The sequence below is a fragment of the Schistocerca gregaria genome, chromosome 2 (genome assembly GCF_023897955.1).
Source record: "Schistocerca gregaria isolate iqSchGreg1 chromosome 2, iqSchGreg1.2, whole genome shotgun sequence".
Lineage (NCBI taxonomy): Eukaryota > Metazoa > Arthropoda > Insecta > Orthoptera > Acrididae > Schistocerca > Schistocerca gregaria.
The window spans coordinates 604,687,198-604,712,994 of NC_064921.1; the positions used below are offsets into that span (position 1 = coordinate 604,687,198).

The window sequence follows — 25,797 nt, forward strand, 5'->3', positions numbered from 1 at the left end:
AAATTTTTGAGAGAATCCTAGAAGTGTAAATCACGCACGAAAGAGGTCGCTTACAAATAGTCATTTGCCCAATTCTTGATTATTGTTGCAGGTCTGGAATTGGGAAAAGCTGTATTAACTGAAGAGAGCAAAGATTCAAACAAAATCACGGATTTGTTCAGTCAGTATGAGAAACTCGGAACGTTTAAGAAACTTCCCAGAAAAAATGAAATGAGCGTATGGTATTGTTGACCGGAGGCCCCTCCCGGGCTAGTTCAGCCGCTAAGTGTTGGTCTTATTTCAGTCAACGCTACATTGGGCGACTTGCGCGCCGAGATGAGAATGAAATGGTGGGGACAACACCCAGTCCACGAGCGGAGAAAATCTCCAACCCGGCCTGGAATCGAACCCGGGCCCGCTTGCATGTGAGGCGAGCACGTTACCATCCAGCTAAGCAGGCCGACAACTGTCCAGAGAGAGGACGCAAAGACGACGCACACCGCGGCAGGCCTGCTTCACTGAATTCAATCATAGATCGTGCTGTGGGGAACGCTACCCAAAGACTGCGATTTATCACCAGCCTAAGCAGGGAGAAATGATCACTGAAATAAAATAAGAGAAATGGGGGTTCACGCAGGAGGACTAAAGTTTTGATTTTTCCAGCGTGCTGAAACGCATTCACGAACGTAGGTGGAAACGATTGAAAGAATCAGCATTCTCTACCGTATACAAACTCACGTAGCTGTGGTCTGCACACTTATGATCACAATCTTACTGCAAAGAAAAATAGGGGTACTTCTTGGTTCACAGTTTTATTTTATATATTCTAAATTACAACGTTGTCTAAGTTGTGAGAGTATTTGGTATTTTTCTAAACTCTTCCAAAGCTATGTACAAAGCATTGATTTAAAAATAAAGCATGTTGTATATTTTATTGTAGCAAGAATACTCTATGTAATTAGCAAAAAAACTAGTTTGTACTAATGCATTTAATTGTAATGTATACATTTAACAAATTTATTTTACCTTACTATCGCTTTGAGTTAATTTGCAGATACTATATGATAACGCACAATGTAATGCGTCTGACCTGCCAACACGCGAGATCCGTCTCGCGACAATAGGAGCCCATGAGAGACTTTGCGGGTCGATTCTTCGCACATCACCTCCGCTTAGCCATCGAAATTATTAGCTTCGTCTGATACTATAATCCGCTTATCGCTACAACGAAATTAATTAAGAAACGCCAAGTCTGTACTTAGCTAGATCCAGAGTTATCCGAAAATGCCTTATACGTCTTCATGTTTTGACCTTCATTTAAAGCGTGAACAAATCTGATCAAATTTCGAAGTTGCTATTTGACAGGTAGCAGAAAAAATCTCCGATTCTTTTATTTTTCAGCGGAGCGCTGTAGTGGGTACCTATAGGTAATTTACTTTTCGCAGCAATTTCGCAACTTTGGACATTTCATTTACATGACAAGAGTATCATGCGTCCATAGCACATAAGAATGATTTAACTAACGGCAGCTTTGATTGGTCTAATGCGTCAGCCACATGTGTCTCAATAAAAAATAAAAGGTCGGAAAGGATACTGTTGCTCGGTCAATTACAACCCTTCGTAAGCTACTCGTCTGCCTAAACATCAAACGCTACCGACACTCAACATATATAATGGATACTGTAGTTACATCGCTTACGTCAAGTCTTAATTATCTAGCTGCCTAATGTATGTTTCACATAATGGTTTTTCTTTCATTTCGCTTTTTTGTTTACTGGTGTAGCGTGATACAATGTAGGTCCTTTTGCGATTCTGAACCTTCTTTCTTAGTTGCGCCAGTTAGTTAACCAAAATATGCATTATGCAGTCTACATACGTAAGCTAACAGACTATAAGAAAATTTGTGGTTAAGTACTAAGGATTAGTAATCATGTAGACAGTTTTATAGGTAGAGTCCTAAAGGCGAGTGAAAAAAGATAAGCTTCCTTTCCTAAAAAATGGGGATTAATATATTAATATATCCTTACGATGGTCCTGATGTAACTTCAGATCAATGGACTATCTTAATAAAATTTAATAACAAGCAATTTAATAGCGCACAGAAAGCTTGCGCGAATTTTCAAATAAAATATCTGACATGGAAACGCGTACCAGCAACAACGAATTTCATGTTCATTAGGATGGAGCCAATGTAAAGTTCTGAATTTTTACAATTAGGGAACAGTTTCCAGTAACCTATGAGCTAATCAAACAAACACCTGGAAATAATGACGTGAAAGTACTTCAGTGCATGTGAAAACATGCAAACTAAACTTCACCCTCACCACGACCCCCCCCCCCCCCCCCTCCCCCCGCATATGCATTTGCAGTCCTGGAAGCAAAGGATTTGTGTGATCGCAATTTCAGTATCGCAGAAGTGTTGTTTTCAGGAATGGTTAATCCAACTTAAGAATTTTAGACGTACAAGCACTACAAACTAAATTATATACAGAAACGATTCCCAGGGAACTAAGCATTCTTTGAAGTTTTAATTTCTGTAGAAATTGCACAAGGCGTAACGGCAACCGTATCTTGGCTACAGACAACCGCTATCAGTTTTCCATCCGCATATATTTCTGTGATATCTATTCTGGCGCATGCGCTTTTGTTCGTTCAGTATGAAAAGAAAGTGCCTATGGATTTTTCGCACAGTCGTCTGGAGATTATATACAGTACTTACTGAAAGTAGCTGAAGTGTTAGTTGTTTTGGGATGCTTTAACATACCTGAGATAAAAGGGCACTGTCTATGGAAGCCTACGATCGCACATCTCAGTGTACTGCACTGAAGATGGGAAGATCAACTGACAAAACGTTGAACAGCACGGACGTGAGAAATTTCTTACCGCTCCGAAATAATTGGATATTACCGTTGCCTAGACCAATACAAATGTTCTTTGAACCTTTAGATTAAAAGTCTCTAATACATTTACGCAAATATTTCTCGCTTTTTGACTAACAGTGCGAGTCGCGCAGTTGTTTAAAGAAGACAGTTCCGTATCTTTACAGCATGGATGTGGGAGTGGGGGACAGATCTTGGGGCCGCAGAACAATCTTTTCAGTTTTCAGAACTATTGTGTTAAATTCGGCGCTTCTAAGAGTCACTGCATTGTGGTCTCATCTGTTTGTGCATTACATTCATTACAAATGAACAGATGACATACGGTAGAAGATCGGGACACCGTCAACGCTTCTCTTAAATATATTTATAGATGTACACTGCAAGGCTTAACACACTGACAGATTTTGCACCTCAACATGATATAACTCTGCTCAAGAAATGTCCATTTGATAAACTATAGCTTAAAGTACTATACAGTGTTGTACCATGATTTCGTTTCACTCAAAAGTATTACAAAAATTTCACAAAATCCGTTTCATTAATTAGGAAATATTTGTAACTCACGGAATGTTTCTCTGGAATGCTATATGGTATTAAAATGTGGGCACCATCCGTCGCTGCGTTCTTAATGAATTTCATGCTAATTACGCGGTTCAATCTCAGCAGACGAAAATTTAGACTCGGGCGAATCCTACCTTCGAAATCTCCGGCGTACTAAAAGGGTTAAAATTGTTTACAAATATTTTATATCCGCAGATGCGGCTGAAAGCTTCGCGGATGCGCATAAGCCTCATGCAGATATTGTTTCATTTATCCGCGCAGAGCTACATAAAGAGTGCAGATAAAAAGTGTAGTCAACAAACAAGCTAATCAACATCTACTATAGCACATCCGTGTTTTTTGAGCCTAACATATTTGTTCGGCGTCTCTAAAAATCACTAAATTTCGTTAACCCCTCTATTTCAATTAAAGACACTGTTTGATTGAATCATGCGTTGACATTTTGTAGCAAATAATTTAATACGTAGTACACGAAAAAAAATGATGGTAGAGGACAAGAACGAAAATTATTCACGTTCAGAAATACAAACTTTCTAAATAAACAATCTTTTCAGTAAGAAACCGGACGGGTATTACCTTTTTGAGCCCAACTATACTGGCAGAATAGATGGGGGACAACCAGTATTTACACTAAACTTTAGCGCGGCGGTTATCGCTAGGAAACTTTCTCGTTCCGTTTATCAGGCACAAAAAGCATTGCATTTTTTGCAAAGTTATGGATGCTCACTCCACGTACTTTATACGACACCGATGTTTGCTTAGTAACAAAACGGCGGTGCTTACCTGATAGTAGGTGATGGAGCCGTGGTACCCCCACATGGCGAGGTCAGCGCGAGCAGTTTGCTGTCTGTCGGCCGTAACGGCCCAGCTGTCGCATCGGTCTGACTCCTATTGTCGCTATTGTCTTCCGTTAGTCCCAGCCTATTGTCTCTCGCGTCATCTGCTCACATTGTCGTGCGAAATTTTAAATTGTGGTCTGTTAAAGATCATGTTGTATGGCGATTAAGACAGTGTACTTTTAATACGCAGGCAGTGGTGTTTGGTAAAATACACGCGGTAATGCAAACTATTCAATAAAATAAGCAGTAAATATCCGTAATAAAGCTTATCTAATAAGGTGATTGACGAGTCATTATTTAGGCGAAGATACTACGTAACTCCAAAAATATGAGGAAAGAACAGAGCTTTAATACTTCTAATTGAACTCATTTCTCAACACCACTGTCATCATATAGTACACTTAGCTCTTTATTACTTAGTGGAGTGTGTATTTTGTATGTTTCACTAACCGAACAGCGTGCGATAAATAATGACGGCCCATCCTTGTTTTGGATATTGTGGCCTTTTAGCGGAAACTGACGCTTATTTCGTTGAAATTATTGATGGCATTCACGAAATATTTCTTTTTTTTTTAGTCCTCAGCCCCTAGACCAGCTATCCACGCTGGTTCTGTGGCAGCGTAGTGTCGTCTTTTACTCATATCTAACAATTAATGAATATTTTAAGTCTCAGATTCCTGGAGTATCTAATAAAAAGCGCTTGGCGCAGTCTGAGAAGGAGGGATGGCCTCTCAAAGAACAATCGTGGTCTTTACCAGAAGTAATTTATAGAGGCACTTAGCAACCATATCGGAATGGGAACCGTGTTCTCACTATAAATCTACGCTTTTAACCACCGTGTCACTTCAATATTCTACTGTAGGTACCTACGACGAAAGGCCGAGAATGAGGCATGGATGTCCATTAAACACAAGCTAAAAACTTGTGCTATACAATTAAATCTAAAACCCCACCTATGTCTCGAATTTCATTTCTATGGACGGAAAATGCTACTTTGTGCAAGCGATATTTCGCACAAAGACCTTACGCAGACTACACATGTATGGAACGTAACAGTAGTAAAGCACTCCTTTGTACTCTTAGTGATTGCATTCAGCCACTGGCAAAAATAAAAAAAATATTACAGTAAAATATAGTTAAATGTGCTTTTTTGTTTCAGATTTTCATTCGCCAATTATAGGCTTGTTGACTTCTTTCTGTGATGCATTTTATACACCTCTAAAATTTGCATAATCTTACGAAAGTGTAATGTAATTTGCAATTGGTCAACCAGTTCTCGAAGCGAAGCCGGATAAAGCCGACTATGACGAAGTTGGATGTAATGGGCAGTTACATCATCACAAACACACTTTTGTTTTGATGAGACGATTCATCGTACCACTATACGCTACAAGATAATTATGTCGCGCCTAGTTCTGAGGACTGCGATAGCAGCGGTAGATTGGCGATCAGGTACCGGTCTTTTTATGTGATGTGTTCACAAGAGATGACAGCCTACTTTGCGAGCACAGGCAAGAAAAGAGGCCGTTAAGGTTGGGACGTAATGCGATTGCCCTGCAGAGCCAGTTTTGTGGTCCTGACAAGCGTGCGACAAGGCCGCTCAAAGACGTTCCGCGCCCAGCTTTCTATAGCGCCGCCGAGAACTTGGCACCGTCGAGTTCTTGAAAACAGCTCTCTCTGGGTCACAACGCATACATGTACGCTAGGTGATCGTACATATCGTTTAGTTTCTTCATTCGAGATGTAAGCAAACATCGCGGTCAAAAATTCAGTACTACGTCTGCTCGCAGTAGGTATACTACCGTAATGAAACAGCGGCGACGAATTTTTTATCCGCGCAACCCTCCTCTTCATCTCTGAATTAATGTTACCACAAAAACCGAAATTTTGTTAGCAAGTTAAATGACATCCATAAGCCTGTAACAAGAAGCAGATAACGAAAGTTCCGCTACATGTCTTAACAAGCCTGAGTTAACGAGAACTGGATAGGTACGAATTACTTTTCAGAACGAGAACTCATTCTGCGGCGGAGTGTGCGCTGATTTGAGACTACCGGATAGCTTAAAACTGTGTGCCGGACTGGGATCCGAATCTGAGCATTCAAGTGCTCTACGAGCTGAACCACAAAAGCACGACTCTCGACCCGTTCTCACAGCTTTACCTCAGTCAGTACCTCATCTACCTTACAAATTTCTCAGACGTTCTCCTGCGTAACTTGTGGGACTAGCACTCTATAAGTTTTATATCAACACGTACGCACGCATTACTGCAGAGTAACTTAATTCTGGAAACAATTGCCCAGGCGATGGCCAAACCATGTCTCCGAAAGATCCTTCCTTTCAGGAATGCTAATTCCGCAATTTTCGCAGGAGAGCTTCTACGACGTTTGGAAGGTAGGGACGAGGTATTGACGGAAGTACAGCTGCGAGGACACGTCGTGAGCCCTGCTCGGGTATCTCAGTTGGTAGAGCACTTGTATGCGAAAGCCGAAGCTTTCGACTCCGTATCCGGCACAGTTTTAATGTGCCAGGAAGTTTCACGAATTGCTTTATTCCCCAGATTTTTTTATGGCCGACTTCTGCAGCGTTGTCAGCTGCCTAGTTAGATTTAGTAATCATACGCGAGAGGAATTACCTGTTTCTTGTGCACTCGTCCTGCCGGCCGCGGTGGTCTCGCGGTTCTACGCGCGCAGTCCGGAACCGCGCGACTGCTACGGTCGCAGGTTCGAATCCTGCCTCGGGCATGGATGTGTGTGATGTCCTTAGGTTAGTTAGGTTTAAGTAGTTCTAAGTGACTAATGACCACAGCAGTTGAGTCCCATAGTGCTCAGAGCCATTTGAACCATTTTTTGCAGTCGTCCTCAGTTTGTTAGTTTTCGATGCCCTTACCTCTGCTTCAAATAGCGGCAAAGCTAATTATACTATCCTATGACCAGCAACATATATGAAAGACGCTCATCTCTCTAAGCGCTGAGATCAGCTACCACTGAAGCTATTAGTAGTCTTTAGAACTTTCCAGAAATTTGTGCCGTCTACTTAAAGATTAACGTGGTATGTAGGACCTCTGAAGCTGGCTACAGCATAACACACAATATCAGTTGACTATATTCGTGAAAAGTATTTAGTCAGCTTATCTAGTCATAATTAATCTAAACGCGCGTAGAAGATCGGTTTAAAATTACGATGCATTTTGCTTGCCATTCATTGTTGAGGTACGACAGTGTCAGCGATGTTTAAGGTATTGAGACATCCCCTTTCGACAATTTTGTGAGTGGTAAATTTCCTAGGTCTGACTCTTGCATTTTTGCTCTACTAATCACCAAGGGCATACAAACTTTCGTTACTACTTTCCCAGGTTTTGATAGAATCGTGTTTACCGCTGCTATGTTGATATTCGGTTTCCTCTATTTGTTGAACACAATGTTTCCGCGCCCCGCCGTAATATTTAGAAATGGAACCAAAATATTTCGCTAGCAATCTAATTTGCATGCTGCAAGTACACAATATCCTAACGCTGCATTTGTTTACCTCCATTATTTGCCTACGACAGCTTAACTCAGTTTATTTCATAATCTCACGCTTTGTTATTAATATCGTGCTTTTACTCAGCAAATGTGGAAATATGGAAGTTAATGCAGCTGAGTAAGAAAAGCAATCCTCCAGTGTTCGAAATACAGCTTTATTGGCGATGTGGTGCTTGACAGCCAAGTAGATTACGCATCTAGGCGTCACTACGGTAGTAGGGAGGGCGGATGGTCGACCTCGTGTTTATTACAAGAATTTTAGAGAAGTGTAGTTCATCTATAAAGAAGTTCGCGAATATAACACTAGCGCCACCAATTCTTGAGTACTGACTGAGTATCTGCGATCCTCACCAGGTCGGGTTGAAGGAACGAATCGTAGCAATTGAGAGGCGTGCTATTAGATTGTGACCGGTAGGTTCTAACAATACGCTAGTATTACGGAGATGTTCGGTGAATTCAAATTGGGTTCCTGGACGGAAGAAAACGTTCGTTTCACGGAACAGTGAGAAAATTTAGAGAACTGGCGTTAGTGACTGACGATTCTAATGCCAGCGACGTACATATCGCTTAAAGATCTCTAAGATAGGAGAGAAATTAGGGCTCATACGGAGGTATACACAGTTTGCCCCTCGCTCCATTTCACTATTAGTAGTACTACGGTGTACCCTCAGTCATGTTTCAGTCGGTAATTGATGGCCGTGCAACATTTAAGTGGTGCGATTTGTCAAGAAGTGGAAGAGATCAAGTAAACTGAGACGTACTCGAGAAATTTTGAACACGCGTTTCACGCGAGAGTGAAAACTCACGTTCGAGACTGCCGATTTATATAAAAGTCTCAGCGTAACGTAGAGGGATAGAATCAATCGCAATTGTTTCGAGTTTACTCGTATGTTATGCTTATTTGCTGATGGCGTTGCATTTTCAGTAAAGCCCATTCTGCCCACATCGTGACGTCGTATGAGTTTGATCATCAGCGAACAGTGGTGGAGACAGGTCAGGGACGCAGGCAGCTGCCTCTGCGCCCTTTGTGCGTCCTGCGGCAGGGGCTGTGTCCAGCTGGGCCAGGTACGTGCCAACCCTTTGCTGCCTCCACCACCCCCGCCATTGTGGTGGCAGTTTTTGTGCCCGTCAGTCTTTCCGTGTTGACTGACCTCCATACGACGACGCCTAACGGCCAGCGTAGTGTGCGCGCACATCCGCTATAGCCCTCTAGTCGCTACGTCTCTCCCCTTACACAATTCTCGCGGTTTTAGCACTATTGTTTGGCAGAGTTCACCTTTCGTTGAAGTGTGTACACTTTAAGTACTACTATTTCAGATAGTCAACGGCGCAGATTCAAAGATAAAAATTAACGAATAAAATGAGAACTACAGCGTGCATTCCTTCTGCATTACATAAAAAGCATTTGGAAAACCCGTAAGTGCAAGTATGGCTCAGCCACTGACTAACGTACAAACTATCATATGTACAAATAGTTCATCTATCCCAGTAATCGAGGATCTCTTACGATTTTTCCTGTTTTCGACATTGATACTGGCAATGTATCAGTTCCGGGAATTCCAAGACAATAGAGAATTTGAAATCTGAAGTCGGATAACAAATGAAAAAAGAAATATTTCTGTGTGTTATAATTACAGATTAACGATTTCCGAATTTTTCCTTTAGTTGTACTGTGAAACCCACCTTGTCAAATTTCATGGTTCCGGTTCAACGGAAAGTACCCAATGGTTTTGATACGTGAATCTATAGTTTTCGATGTCTCGATTTTGGGTCTCATATGTGAAAGTGGATTTTTAATGACACCGCCAAGAAACGGTAGACCGTACCATGTGCCATTTTCCTGAGAAATAGGTTTTTTAACAAGACAATTTTTATTAATTGAAGTACTACGGAACCCTAAAAAAGAAATCACGAGCTCACACCTTTGTAGTCCAATCAGACGTGTGGTTCAGTGGGGGAAAACTTCAGACATTTTTAATATGATGACTATTATCTAAATTTCTGTACATCATTCCAGAACATCTGTGAGCGCGATACCAGCATACTGCGTTCGATAGCACGTCAAATTTAAACTGTATTCGATCTCTAGTGACAGTGATATCGACGAAACCTGAAAGTGTGATAAATGCTCTTTTCCCGTCTCAAAACGATAAGCCTATATTTCTTTTCCCTTCCTGTTTCAGCTGCACGAATTGCTTCCCTTAACTTGCTCCACACCGGTATGTTTCATCCTTTCCTAGGTGAACTCTGTGGTGCCTTGCCGGAAACTTTAAATTAGGAACTGCTTTTCTTGGAGACTTACAAGTATATCAGTGGCGCAAAAGGGTTATAGTCAGTATCTGAAATCAAGTTTGAAAATTTTTCTTGATTTCATATTCCTTCTCGCTCTATCGTGGGGTTCCCATAGCTGTCACCGCATTCTACAGATCTGTCGCCATCTGTTTCTATCTTTCCATATTTCGATGTCGTTTCCCGTTTCTCTTTTCCTCGTGACCTCTTATCCTATCTAACCAGGAATCCTATCTAACTTGGAATTTTGCGCAGGATAGTTTTATCTCTCACCAGAACTGTTTAGCATTATCATCCTCTTCTTGCGATCTATAGGAGTTGCGTAAATCTTAACACATTTGCATTGACAAAATATTTAGACATTCCAATATACCTGATACTGTAAACGGAGCAGTGTTTTCTATTCTGTGCCATGGAAATGAGATTCCTAAAGTAAGAGGCTATAGCATGTATCTTTTAGCTCTATCAAGATTACAGCAAAACACACACACACACACACACACACACACACACACACACACACACACACACACACACACACACTACGTTATATCAGTTTTAAAAATAGAAACTTCAATACCTTGTAGGTGCGACGGAAAAACTCTTGACACCATGAAGTAAAGTCTCGATAAAATTAAACATCTATATTACAGCGGGTTGCTCAGGTACAAGTCATGTTACTCCTCGCCCACAGAAGACAACAGAATCCAACACCCATTGTGTGACGTCACCCTATCCCGAGTATACCACAGAAGTTTCTGTTGCTAGCTAACGCAAGTTTGTTACCAATGCAACATCTGGTTTTAGCAAGAACGCTGCAGCTTGAACATTCGCAGTATAGCTAATAGTTTTTGCAAATCAAATGAGGAGAGATATTTTAAGAGTGCTGCTTTGACTACTAACACTGAAGACACTAAGAAGTGCTGAGTTCCAGGACATAGTGGGGAGACGCGGCAGGGTGTACTGCTTGGAGAAGCGACTCCATGCTTGCTTTGGCCGATAATTTTTAACGCACTGGTTACGCAGCCAGTCGGTGGACCAGTATTTCCAAACATTTCATTCCAGCCTGCTTTCTGGCGCTGTTTATGAAAGCTACTCGTATCTTTCAGAGTGTGGACATCCTTCGGCGTCCCGCCGACAACGCTTTCACGTTTTACGGCGAGTGTTTTTCCGCCTGGGGCGAGCATAATATGTTTTCTCCCGAGAATGTCGACAACGGTGCTGCTTCACAGTTACTCTGTCACAACACAAATACAGCTCCTGCTATGTTCCGCAACAAATATTTTGTTAAGTTTTTACCCGTAGTTAAAAAAAGTAAGCCTTAGATTTGACTAAGCTCACTAGGTGATATGTGAGCTTCTTATGAAGGACTATCATTGACAGAAATACCGCATTAAGTGCAGCTACTCCGAGGCCCATTGTGGGCTATAGTCATCGTATGGCAGCGAAACTGTTTGATAATGCGTTAATGCGGGGCCAATTAACGCCAGAAAAAAGTTCCAATTTTGGTCAGCACGTACAAATCTGTCGCTGTACAGCATCTCTCAAACGGCTCTGGTGCTCATATTTAACAAATTGTGTAAATTAATATAATCAGTATTATGCTTTTCTCACTTGGTCGACCACCTCTGTCCATGTTCCGTTCCCAGTTCATTACATATGCAAATATTTCTAGACATCTTTATTGTAGTCAGCGCCAGATTTGCGCCTGGTGGCCAATATTCGAACTTTTTTCGGCGTAAATCGGTTCTGCATTAAAGCATTATATCTATCAAGTTTCGTTGCCATACAATAATTACAGCCACTCTGGACCTAAGTGAGTACCTGAAGTTAAATTACAACTAGCTGTTGCTTACTGCCGCTCTATTTCAAAAACATGGTTTTTTTTTCCAACGCGGGGGGAACTAGTTTAACTATTTGCTTAATCGCTGCGATGTTTGTTTACACTTCCTCTCTTCTTGGAAATGTGATAAAAAGTTCAATAAAAATGTAACAAATTAATGGACACTCCGGACTAAGTTTATTTCTCTGCGTCAGTATTGTCATACAGCTGAGACGCACTGTAATTGAGCCATATTGCACCTGTTCCTACAGCATAACGCGCATACGGTAGCTTGCGAGACAAGATGGTTACACTGTGTCGTATCCGCGCGACGGATTACCCACCGGCTTGCACATATGATAGCTGTAATGCTTTACACAATTCTCAGAGATGGCGCACACGACTTCCCTCCCTTAGGGAACAGGGACACCCGGTCGCGAAGTTTAATGAATAAAAAAAGTGCCAGATCGTGAATACAGCGGAGCCCGTACTAAACGGTTGGCTGTTTTGTGGGATTGAAAGGACCAGACTACTAGGGCCATCGGTCCGGGGATTAACGCTGAAACAAAAATGAATGCATACTATACGGCCGTTATATGGCAACAACGAATTTTTCTACAAATTTGATGATGGTAAATCGCTTCAGTATTACCCACATATTCTGGGAAATGCGTTTAAACTCCACCGCGAGATACTCCGAATCGAGCTAAATCCGTCTCATCAACGTCGGTGTTACACAAAACTGAACATTACACTGAGTACGCCGTCTTACTAGAGCCCATCGCACGACTTTTAATTTGATTCGTACGCCTTTAGCTTCAGCACCTGGATGGAAGTAGAGCTCGTCAAAGGAAATTTTCTTGGAAGAGCCGCCAATTTCAACAAATCAATAGATCTGAACATGTTTGCAAACGACATCGGCAAACCTAAGTACAGATATCACGTTATCTGTTGAAACTAATTTGAATGATGTTACCGGACTCCAGACAGACCAAAAAATCTGCCTATTTGATAGTTTTGCTACTATTGCAACAATCTTTAATGAAACTGGCTGCTAAGTTATGATATAAAAAGAAGTCAGTACGAACACATGTCTAGTTATATAGTATGATGCTCTTTAGTAGACGAGTTTTTTATTTGGTGTAAGATACTGTTTCGGCCACTCTCGCTGTCGTACAGCAGAAGAAAAAGGATAGTTATCGGTCTGGCGTCAGTGCGCTGGGAGGCCTCCATCGCAGTGCGACCTCCTCGCGGTAAAAAGCACAAAAAGCTGGGCGCGCTCCTTCCTGATTGGTGAGCGCCGCTCGGTGAGGGGAAGGGGAGGGGCGGGCCCTCCGCTGATTGCTCCGCTCGGCGCCAACGTCATTTGTCTGCGTCGCGTGCCGACAACAAAAAACGAACGCCACTACCGCGTCACTACTCGGCGCTTTAGCGCCCCCGGGAAATAGCGTTAACGGCCATTGTAAAACACGGTGGAAAGGATCTTCATTTACTCTTCTGAAGCCACCTTACGCTGTGTGGTCTGATACAGTTTTCTCAGTTCCATTCGAGAGCATGTGAGGAATACTGGTGCACGTATTTCGTGAATAAATTACGTTAGAACTCTCCCAACGAACGCAAACCGTCCTCTACTACTCCCTACAATTTATTGCTCCGGATTGTTACTCATAGGTATATTGTACTAATTACTGCTTCCAGTGAGTTGTCGCCAATAGTGTGACAGCACAGCATCTCTTGTGCGTAGTACATTAGATCTGTTACGTTCAGAGTCAGCTACTGCGCCAATTGTCGCACCGCTACACATCTGACAAGGAAACCAACTCGACCCAATATTTTAAAGAGAGAAAGAATACTGTAAAGGATATCGGCCCCCAGCAATCAATCCCGCTCGAAAATTTGAGCCATAATTCTTATAGGACGCAATTATGATCTCCTGAAAGTATAACTTCTAAACTTTCGCGTGCACATATTGTCATTCGCTCCGCCCTACGGCAGCCTCCAAATGTCCGAGCGCGGAATACTATAGAGCGGCATGACAATCCCTCGTATTCGCGGGATGTTGAAGGCGAGGGTAGAGGAAGGGAGAGGTGGATACACTTCTGCCCAACGTGTTTTGAAGTCAGTCTTGTTATTCTACACAATACATTAGAAATAATATGAGTATGTAGTAAGTCAACTTCAAGCATGTATAGTTTCAAAATTTTAACAATATTCACGGATTGCTATACAGGTTAATTCAAAATCCTATTACAGGCTTCTAGGGCTTCCAGTGGAGACTTTTTAGATAAAGCTTTAATAAGCAATGTCCTGAAATGTAGCTTTAGTATGTATCAAGTGTTTCAGGATCGGATTACTTTCTGATCTCCTGCTTCGCGGTACTCATACAGCGTAGACAGTGAGCGCTGACCTGTAAGCTGTAGGAGTACATGGCGTGGGCAGTGTTTCGAGCACTGGTCCTCGGATTCTCTAGCAAGTGACGAAGGACGTCCTCTTCGAAGTCTTAGAGTGCAGCGCGTTCGTGGGGTACCACAGCCAACGCTCCTAGTTTTTAACTTAACGTTCCTCGCAGCTGTTTCAGCCGGACGAAGGTGTAATGCGATTTTGTAATTGCAACAGGGACTGACGAGAGAGTTCAAAGTCCATCCGATCTTCATACTTACTTTACATCCGAACGATCTAATTCCGGTCACGTGTGTGTGTGTGTGTGTGTGTGTGTGTGTGTGTGTGTGTGTGTGTGTGTTCGGTCCCTAGACTTACTACTTAAACGAACTTACGCTAATAACACACACACACACACACACACACACACACACACACACACACACACACACACACACACACACGGGAGGACTCTAACCTCCGGTGGGAGGGGCCGCAAACCGAACGGCCACTCCGCGCGATCTGGTCACGGCTTCTTTATAAAAAATTCGTCTATTAAATCTCCTCTGCTACTCATAGAAAACTGTAATAGAAATTTGAACCACACGTATATACTACTAAAAATAAAAATTAATAAACATACGTAACTGAAGATTGATTATGAAATGATAACGACTTTATGGATTAATCATGCCGATCACGTTCAAGAATAGCTCAGCTCCTGCAAATTTAAATTACTTTAACAGTACAGCTTTAAAATCCAAAGAACGTGACGCGTAACAGCTACGTCAATAATTAAATAGCGCTGCGCTACTTCTTTAAATACACGCCAATTCATTTGCACACCATTTGTGAATTGCAGCATAAAACTGTTCGTAGCAAAGATCTCTGGCACCAGCCACAGGTTTGAAACCGTGTACTTTGGCACAATGAAAAAACCTTGTTACCAATGTATTCTACAAACCTCTTAACTTCACAGCATAGTACTGTCTCTGTCATTGGCGGCTGCAGTGGGGCGGCGGGACTGACAACCGGTGCGTGCGAAAGTTTATAAGCTGTCATTTCAGAAAGTCATAACCGCGTAGTATTAAAATTACGCCATTTGGGGGGGGGGAGGAGGAGGATGATCCATTGCTGGCTCTGATATCTTGCAAGTGTATTTTTGCTCCGTAAAATACGTCGAGTTGGTGAAGTTTCCGTGTTAGTGATTTCACTACGGTTTTTTCGCGTTACTACCACGCTGATTAGTCCCATGGTACTTTCAACTTTATCTGATACATCTCACTTCCTTTGGGTAGTCCTGAAATTATCTTCGCATCTGTCGATTTTTAAGTAATCTCATCGTTAGGTGCTACTTCGCTCCATTGACGCAATGGTTACACGCTAGAACAGCAGTAGGTATCCTCTGTGGTAGGTTAGTTTTTAATGTCTAGTCTGCAAAAGACAAACTAAACTTCGCCCGAAACAGGCCATGAAGGCCCAACGTAACCGACTGGCCGCCGTGTCATCCACAGCGCACAGGTGTCACTGGATGCGGATATGGAGTGGGATGTGGTCCGCACACCGCTCACCCGGCCGTATGTCAGTTTGCGACATCGGAGCCGCTACTTCTCAGTCAAGTAGCTCCTCAGTTTGCCTCGAAAGGGCTGAGTGCACCCCGCTTGGCAACAGCGCTCGGCAGACCGGATGGTCACCCTTCCAAGTGCTAGCCCAGCCCGACAGCGCTTGCCTTCGGTGATCTAAAAGGAACCATAGCCACCACTGCGGCAAGGCCGTTGGCAAGAGATAGGTAACTCCACCTATTTAAGCGTGGAGAGAGGGGGGTTAGTAGACGAAGTTTGCAGAAGGAACCTATGTCCAGAAATGCAATTCACCCTTTGGATTTAAAATAAGTGAGGCAATCACTTTCAAATCCCACTCTTTTCGGCACTCACGCAAACTCTGAAGCTGGCTGGCCCCATCGTCAGTCCCTGTTTTATCAACACATACCATTTTCGCCCGACTACAACAACGGCTACGTTCACAATTTTGAGGGTTGACTGGCGCTCCAAGGACGCATAGCATTCTCGGCTTTGAAGAGAACGTCCTTTGTAACGTAAGAGAACCTAACGAGTACTCCAAGCATTGCCAATGCCATTGGCTCCTGTAGAGCGTACAGCTCAGATCTCATTTGTCTCCACTTTGTGTACCGTGGAGCGGGAAATTTGGAAGATACCCGATCTTCTAAGTTATTTCACAAGCAAACGGCACATTTCCGGACATATGTTTCCCGTCAAAACTTACCTACAGAGTCCTCACTAGACCTCTAAAAGCCTATTGTTAATAGGAATTGAGGAAAACCGTGCCTATATCTCTGTTTCACGATTCCTGCAATCCAAGCCTTTAGGACGTAGGCCATTGTGTGGGAGGAGTGTGGAGCAACTACAGATTCGGACTTTTATGAGCTCAGGATCATCCCTTTATGTTTTCATCTTGTTTTGGAGAAACACGGATACCAGTGTGGAGCGAAGATCGGATAAAAAATCGCGAAAAGATCGTGGAATATACTGCGATAGTAATCAGTAGCGTTCAGCTCTGCAGATTGACATTTTGTGCCGGAAGTAACAAGATAATGCTTCAGTCATTGGTTTTTTATGCGGAGACCAAATCCCGATTATTAGATAGACCATCAACCTATCTTGAATTCAGTTATCTCGTGACATCACTAGCTAATCATCACAAGACACTGTTCCCTGACAACTTGCAGCGCGACTGGACAGTATATAATGCGATGAACTGCTGCCTCAATAGCCATTTCAGTAGCACACCGCCGCGCGGGATTAGCCGAGCGGTCTGGGGCGCTACATTCATGGGAACGTTATGCCTGAAGTACTGCCGTTCTTTTATGTTATGTGTCATTAAGTGTAGGCTCCGAATCTCTGTACAAAATGTCGCCGCCTAATTTCCCTAGCGAGATCCGGCGTGTCCGTGGCGCTGCGAAGTTTGCTTTCGGGAGTGGTTTGCTCCCGCACCTAATGAGCAGTAACGGTACATCTGCATCTGCCGCTATCTCCCGCTTACAAGCCACGCGGACGGAACTGACTACACAGGCCACTACACCAGACACTGGAGATCCACTGCATGGAGTTCCTTGCAACTGGAATAAGTTAAAGCAGGCCAGACCACAGATTTTGAATTTGTCATAATCCACAAGAAGAATTAACGGGGGATGTCAAACAATTTACATACTTTTGCAGGCCAGTAATTTATTGAATACTGATATACATTTCAAATAAATCCTGCACTAAACCTCAAAGGGAGACGAATATGTTACACTATTTTTCAACCTAATCAAAGGCTGTAAGCAACGATCGGAACGTTCTACCAATCCTTCAGTTGCTCTACGATAGAAACCCACCATTTTGTTACGGAATCATTCTGAAACGGATCTGTACGTGCTCATCCAGGTATGCTGTGTTAAATAACCCTACGCGTTCAGCATTAAAACCGAATAGAGAAATGGCAAACGTGTTGGCGCAACAGTACGCATGTGGACCTTTTCTCCTGTGAGTTCATAGGATCTTTGTCCTGCGGTGCTGATTCTGAACTTTCCGTATCAGCTGCCATATACAACAACTTGCTAAATAATAACGCTCGAGCTAGATTACGTACCTATGTACGAGGTACTGGTATTTCTTTGGCATTTTGTCACAGCAGACAGCCATTATTCACATGGCAAGTATTTAGATCGAGTAATCCTCTACCATAAAAGCTCCCCACTGAAGAAGCAGGGCTACCGCACTACATTCACAAGCAGTACAAACTCTAAATTCCAATCTTTGTCCTGTGAGCACCTTTGCCCCCGCCTTCCCTGTAACGCGTTTCGAAAACTGTGGTAGGCGCGCTAACGATGGATTGTAATAATAATAATCCGCCCCAGAAAACGAGAATGACTGAACACAACGGGAACGTCATATCGGCTAAACGCTTTCCTATTTGCATGAGCTGGCAGGCATATATCACTTTATATATGGATCTAATTCTGCTGTACGCTAGAAAGGCGAAGTGTGGGGACGGCATGCCAGTACGTAATCGTCACCGGAAGTTGAGGAACGGTGCGACATAACGTGCACAATTTCATCAGTAAAGATGGCCGCTGTAGGCAAGTGAGGAACGGGAAAGAAGCACAGAACGAATTCCGGCGACATTAGTCACCACGCTGATAACGTTATGCCTCCTCCCTCCAACTTTCCTTTCCTTTTTCGTCGCCGCACCCAAAGAGCAGTCACACATCCTTTGCACAGAAACTGCCGCACGTGTAATGAACGGAGTCCTTAACTATCCGTGTCCATGAAATACTTCTGGATTAGTAAAACTGGCCATGAAACGTAGTTAGAAGGCTTTAGATCCGAGATGGGTAGACTACTGGCTGTTAAGGGAAAGACAAGCCCTTCGTTACAAAACCACGTAAGAAACGAAGGTTGCATTCAAATCTTTAAATAACTGAAGAGCATGTAATTTTTTTCCTAAACCTTTCGCCGATGCAAAGAAATACAGAACCGACAAACTGAAATGTTATCGTTAATGGTCATACAAGAGCGACGTTCAGACCCTTGTTAACTTCTAAATGGTTCATTTACAGTTTTGTAATTTATTTAAGGGGATAGTTGATTACTGGAAGCGCATGCCAATGTGAGTTTCCCAACGGTCCTGTGAAACCAAAAAACGAAGCAATTATTTCTAAATGCAAAAATGGTGTAGTACTTCATGCCTAGAGAAGAAATGTCATAAATATAAAGCGATTAGGATCCTTGACGACAGAGCCCGTCAAGAAAGTGTGACAGTGACAAGATAATGAAGGAAATCTTACAACGGAGCGAAAAACATTTTATTGCTTAAGCTCCCTGAATTAGCTGCCTTCGGAAATATTAGTTGCAAGCAGTTGAAATAAATCTATACCACTATCTCGTGTTGAAACTGGTCTGACATTACATAGATGTGTGATCTTTCGGGAGCTCAGCAAACTGGCATGTATGATTTGCGTGTGTAAACAAATAATTACAAGTTCAGAAAATTGGATCATTTATTCAAGAGAAAGAGTTTCACAAGTCGATCAAATCAATAACGCGTTCGCCTCTGGTCAACAGGTTTTCGGTTTGGCATTGATTGATTAAGAGTCACTGTATGTCCACCTGAGGAATATCGTGCCAAATTCTGTCCATCTGGTGCGTTAAATCATCAAAATCCCGAGCTTGCTGGAGGGTTCTGCCCATAATGCTCCAAACGTTCTCATTGGAGAGAGATCCGGCGACCTTGCTGGTCATCGTGGTGTTTGGCAAGCTCTAAGACAGGCAAAATGATATCTCGCCGCTTGCGGGCGGGCATTATGTCGCCGAAATCTATATGTACAGAAACATCCATTCGGATAATTCCTTCGTGATGCGTCGTTTTTTCTTAGAATGTGTACCGTTCAACGCCGTAAACACGCCAGTCGTCAACCATCTTTGAACAATCTGGTGCCAGGAGAAATATACGGACTGCGAGAAACGATATTTGCGAAACTCACCCGTGTGGACGGCACCGTTGGCTGTTTGGAGCGACAGCTCCCATTATCGGTTCTGACGCGACGCCTGTTAAAACGAAGTCTGTCGAGGGTAGGCTGTCACAACGCGAAAACATCAGCATGAGGCTCACGGCATGGACGAGTTGAGGGTTGGAACATTTGTGCGGAGTGTCTGCGGAACCTTGGTTCTAGCTAGTGTAAGCGGCTTTCCGCAGCTAGCATATAGGCACGCTAAGAATGTGTGTGCTTTCTATCTAGTTTCACGCTGGTTTGAATGTGACTGATTTTGAGTTGACGAAACCAGCGAACGTGAAAGACTGTGCCTGAAGTGCGTCGGGCTCTGTAGACACGTCCACATATTCCATATTGCCACTAATGTCATTCCACACTACTGACTACGTCGTTTGGTGGCAAATAATAGACATAAATCAGTGCCATCGTCGCTGCCTAAGTTTACCGCCTGTCGTGAATTTTAGCTTATTAGAAATGTTATATATTACGATTTCCATATGTGGGCCTATCTGCAGACAAGCTGTTACGTAGTACATTCGCGCCTCTCCCATGCGTGAGGCTCTTACAGCGAAGTGGGAAATCTAAATCTAATTTTTGAGGCGGTTTACTCTAATCAGTGAGCGCGTTTCTACCATTTTAACCAAATTTTTCATCGAGCCTTGCCTGAAAGTCCTTCTTTAAAACAGTACCTACGTCATTTTGCAAAAGTCCTACATAAATGGACTTCGCTGATTCTTGTGTAAACCGTCAGTCTACTGGACTTAGTGACTGTGTAGCTGTTAGAAGAATATAATTTACTTTGGACAGTGTGTGGAAGATGGCCGCCCATAAGGTGCAAACTTATAAACGGGGCTCCTTACTTGGTCGGAATGCAGCAGACAGCTTGTGGAGCCTCGCCACGCGCCTCTGTAATACACTGTGGTCTGTGGACCAGCAAAAACTAGCCCTCAGACACGGGTGTGATACGAGACACAACAGGATTGTTAAGACAGATACGTAACGCAGTCTCCCTCTCACAATCTTCCGGATCAGCAAGGCGAGCCTGGAAGCGAAAGAACTAGGAGACGCAAATAAATTCGTGTAGCCGTAACATTTTGTGCTGCAAAATGAGTAGTTGCTGTGTACCCTCCGCCACAATTAGACCGGAAGCTTGCGAAGCACGGGTGTAGATTACAGTGTTATGCCGGTTATTGCACCTAAAGCCGAGCGCAGTCAATGTCACAGCTGCATAACTGGAATCTGAAGACAGGCTCTGGACACCTTGAGTTGAGGTTCATATACGGGGTGCAAGAACACATCAGGCAAGTGTTGGCAATGTTGTCCGGTCTAATGTTTTAACTTCATACTCAAGAGGACAGGAATGTTATGTATGATGGCATGCTCACGCATCCGTACTAGGAGAGACGGGGCAGCGGAAGCTCCCTAATTCCGATGCGTGAGCATACCGCTGTGGTGGATGACATTCCTGCCCTCTTTAATGTGGAGCTGAAACACTAGCACAGACAACATTGTCACTTGCCTCTTGTGTTCTTACGTGCGCTTTCAAGAATGGTTCAAATGGCACTGAGCACTATGGGACTTAACATCTGTGGTCCTCAGTCCCCTAGAACTTAGAAGTACTTAAATCTAACCAACCTAAGGACATCACACACATCCATGCCCGAGGCAGGATTCGAACCTCTGACCGTAGCAGTCACGCGATTCCGGACTGAGCGCCTTTACCGCGAGACCACCGCGGCCGACCGTGCGCTTTGAATCATCTAAAATTCACCAAAGATCTTTTATCGACATCAAGCGGGTGTACGCATTTCCATTTGTGGCAATATCTCCATATTACATACGACTTTCTTGCTTCTTATCTCAGGGATCGTTTCCCAAAGTTTCCCCACATTTAGCATTTCACCCTGTATATGGCAGTGGTCAATTTCCTAAGAACTAGCAAGTGATGAAGGTTAATACAGGTATGCAGTCAGGCACTGCAGCACCGTGTTCATTTAAAGACCACTGGTACAGATCTTTCCTCTAAAAAAAATTAAATCATGCGTGCCGAATTCCTACTGGCACGAGAAGACATTTCTAAATCAATCGTGTCAGAATACATGACATGGAACACCAACAGCGTTACGTTGACAATTTTGTTACCCTTCAAGGCCTTACATTTCAGCAAAGTAATGACCGCGCGCAGACGGCGGGAGTTTCTGCTGATTGTCCTCCTGCCTCCCAAACTCCACCTTGGCCAGCAAGCAGCAGGCAGGACCCTCCAACCAGTTCGGGATTTTGACGATATACTGCGCCAATTGGACAGAATCTGGCACGATATCCCTCAGGAGTACGTCTGTACTCGTACAGCACATCTACAGAATCCATCGCCTTTGGATCATTCCTACGTGGTGTGTATTTTTTTGTTAGAGTATACATTGCAAACAGTAACAACCTTATCACACTCCCTTAGGTATTCAGAAAATTATCTTTACATCTGTCTATTTTGTTCCGTTAAGAGCGACGTGTTGAGTTCTGTTTGGAAGGAGAGCTTTAATCCAGTCTCATATCCCGTCCGATACTCAGGAAGGTCTTATTTTTTTCAGTGAGCGGCATTGCAGGGCGCTGTCAAATATCTTTGTACTTTGTGTAAATTAAGATAACCAAATAAAAATTAAATCTAACCAAAATTGGATCAAGCACCAAGCTGCTAGTACAGTCCTAATGCTTGATCAGAATTATTCTACACACGAGCAAGAATCATTGCCCGTGCTCGCTTGATGAGCTACGTTTGATGCCACTCGTGAGATGCTGATTTGATTGGAACAGAATGATTATCCGGTGCTGGCCGAAAGACCTCCAGGGGCGGAACGCTGACCCGCACACTGAGCTCTACTCAGTTCCCTCGCAGAAGAAAGCCATCACCTGCCTTCTATGGCGACCGCTCTCCAGTCACCACAACCGACGACCAGTAATCTCCACTTCTACAGCCTGATTGGTGGCGTCCAAAAAAAAAAAAAAAAAAAAAAAAAAAAAAAAAAAAAAAAAAAAAAACGGCAGGCTCCCTTGATGGGAGTGTCGCCATCACCAGCAGGTTTAACAAAAATAATTTTTATATGCTTTATGAAACGGCCTAGTGACGAATTCGCCTTGACAGCGTCATCGGCCAGAGTACTGACTTGCCTGAAGTAGCAGTGATCTTCACCTAAGAAAAATGATTCCAACCTAAAAAGACCTCGTCAGTAATGACAGCCTGGAAAAAAGTCTGCAGCCGAAAGTTAGAGTCACGGGTGCTGAATTACCAGCTATCCTGTGCATTACCTTCCCGAGAAGACTACTGGGCAGAAAGCTTGGACGGTTCGAAGATATTTAACTGTCAGTTGTCTACAATTACAGAATTAGCAGAATTTCACAACGATTGCAACCGTATTGAAATGAAATAAGGTTAATGTGAAATCACACGTACAACCGATTTTATAATTTACTCTCCGACGTAAAATCGATCGTTTTCGCCACTATAAGCACAAACTGTCAAGAACATGGGTAAAACTATCCGCCTCACAATAACGGCAGCAGTTGTCGCAGAAGCATTCTGCAGGGGAAAAAAATATTACGGAACACCGCTCCGCCGAGACGGGAAAAGTCAAGTTTACAGCAGAAATCACTCCGGTGTTCTTCTAGACGAAGTCCCAGCGGAGACGTGATTAAACAACACTGAACGTGTCGCAACCGGTGTCAGAGGAAGCGTTCCACACCATTAGCCAAACGGGCATGACATGAGGAAATACTCGGGAAAATAACAGACAAAACGTTGATCGCGGTTGGGTCGAGATTACAATCTTCACTTGCTGTAAGAAATAATGAAAATATACAGTTTAGCACTCAAACTCCAAAATGGTGCCCCACGCCAGTACTTCAGTGACAAGTTGCATCGAAGTCGTTGTTGCACATAACTGACAAATCTTGTTATAAAAACTAGGAGCACGCTCCAATTTCATAATCTGAGAAGTATCCCAGAATATCGAAGATTCTATAAATTATCTTTAAATAGAACTATTTTACAGTTCAATGTGGAGTTTACACATTCATCCTGTGGATACAGCCGCGGAGTAATATACTTTGTTAACTCAGTCCAGTCAACGATTCACTCTACACTCTTGATCGTCTGCGAGTGTCTCTTGAATGTTAGAGTGCACGCTGTATGTTCTCATACAGCACACACTTCTACGAAGCGACAGCATATTAAAGGGCGATAGGTAACAACGGAGCATGGAAAACAAGAGTCTTGACGAAGGACATCCAGTGGAAGCTATGGCAATGGAGTTCATATTGAACGTAGTGCATCATGTAATTTTCGGACCTGTAACAAAGCCTGTGAATTTTCCGCAACAAGTCTCAATGATAATGAGCTGGTTTCAAGAGGTTTTTATTTGCGAACATCTAGAACCGCTAGTGTGTATCAAAGAGGTATTAGCATGCGAATAACGTACTTTTACTGAAATAGCTGCTGATGAAATTACGGCCTACACTAAAAAGATTGTTCGCCGTTTATTTATGCTTCAAAATCGGCAACAGTAAAAACGCGTCGCTAATAAATGCGGGAAATGATGCACGAATACGTAATAAATATAGCAGTCTCCTCAAGGGAAGAAAGACTCAGGAAATTGCAACACAGACAAAAATTTGGAAAGACCTGGCGCAGTTATTAAAGCTGTCAACATAAAGAAGGAAATTTAATTACTCAGAATGGTAGTTCAATGTTATCTTTTCAACTGAAACACCTGATGATGCGTTAGACAAAAAAATCGCTTTAATACGTCGTATTAATAACGTGTGTGGTCCGAAACCAACAAAATAAGCCTTGAATTATTTATTTTCCTTATATCACTACTTTAAGCTTTGATTGACGTCCATTTACTACCCAGAGAAATAAACAAACAACTTGTTTTAACGGTACACGCCCAGTAAATTACGGAAAAAACAACAGCAGAGGTGCACTGTGCCATCAATTTTTTTCATATGCCGCTTTATAACGCTAGATAAATGGACGTAACACACTGTGTTTACACATAGTAGCTGCTATAACAGAAATTTAGTTATGCTTTCGTACTTCGTTGGAAGCACGGTACGGGGAACAAATTACTACCGATGCTTCTAAAAATAAACTAAAAAGTCACGTGATTTTTACACTATTGTTAAAGCTTCCCGCATTGCTTTCTAAATTATTTTATATGCTAGGTGGTACCAGCTACTTACATAATCAACGAAGGCGCCAGTTTCTTGTAATGCAAGACAAGGTATAGATAAAATAGAATGCTGATAAAAAGCTGGCATATATGCTGTGCGCGACGGCGGCATAAACTTACCTCCGGCCTCGGAGCGTGCGAAGAAAGACGGTCGAAGACGGGAGCGAGAGCTGTGTATCGATCTGCAGTCCAGACGGTGAGCGCTGGTGTTCGCTCGCTAAGGCACTGTCGTGTGGCAACCGCAGGCCGGTTTGCAACTGAAGCAGCCGCGCCGGGCTGAATCACGCGCATGTCCTCACCCCCACCACCGCTCCCAGCATCCCCCACCCCTTCCGCTGCGTGGCCGCCGGCAGCGCCGCCGCCGGCCAGGGGCGCCGCGTCGGGAAAAAACCCCGGCCGCCGGCGCCGACCGGGTAAACAACACCACGGAGACCTTTTTTACCCGCCGAGCCTCTCTCGCTGCCACGTCGTGTCAGCGCTGTTGCTGTGCTCTGCCACAAACACTGTCAAAAATCGGGCAGCGTTTCTCGTTTTCGCCAACCCCGTTGTTTCCTCGTCCACTTAGCGTATCCTTTATTTCCATTGTTTGGAAACAAGTCTTACTTTAGTCATTCATCGAAGGTTGCTTCGTGGTATCACAGCGCAGTGAGTATACTTAAGTTTTACCAGACGCGCTGTCAAATATACACAATATTAAAAGTCGCACGAATCGTGGGTAATGAGAGGTCGTACCCACTGTCTCAAAAT

At 43.2% G+C, this 25,797-nt stretch overlaps 1 protein-coding gene across 2 annotated transcripts in view; it reads right to left on the minus strand.

The window, feature by feature from the left end:
• LOC126334553 (protein hunchback) overlaps nt 1-25,335 on the minus strand; it is a 39,444-nt gene extending 14,109 nt beyond the window's left edge. Inside the window, exon 1 of one of the 2 annotated variants that reach the window (XM_049996927.1) lies at nt 25,171-25,335. The gene's annotated coding sequence lies outside the window, so the exon portion shown is untranslated. The remainder of the gene's footprint in view (nt 1-25,170) is intronic. The other variant, XM_049996928.1, reaches the window with a different exon arrangement.
• Nucleotides 25,336-25,797: the final 462 nt, after the last annotated feature.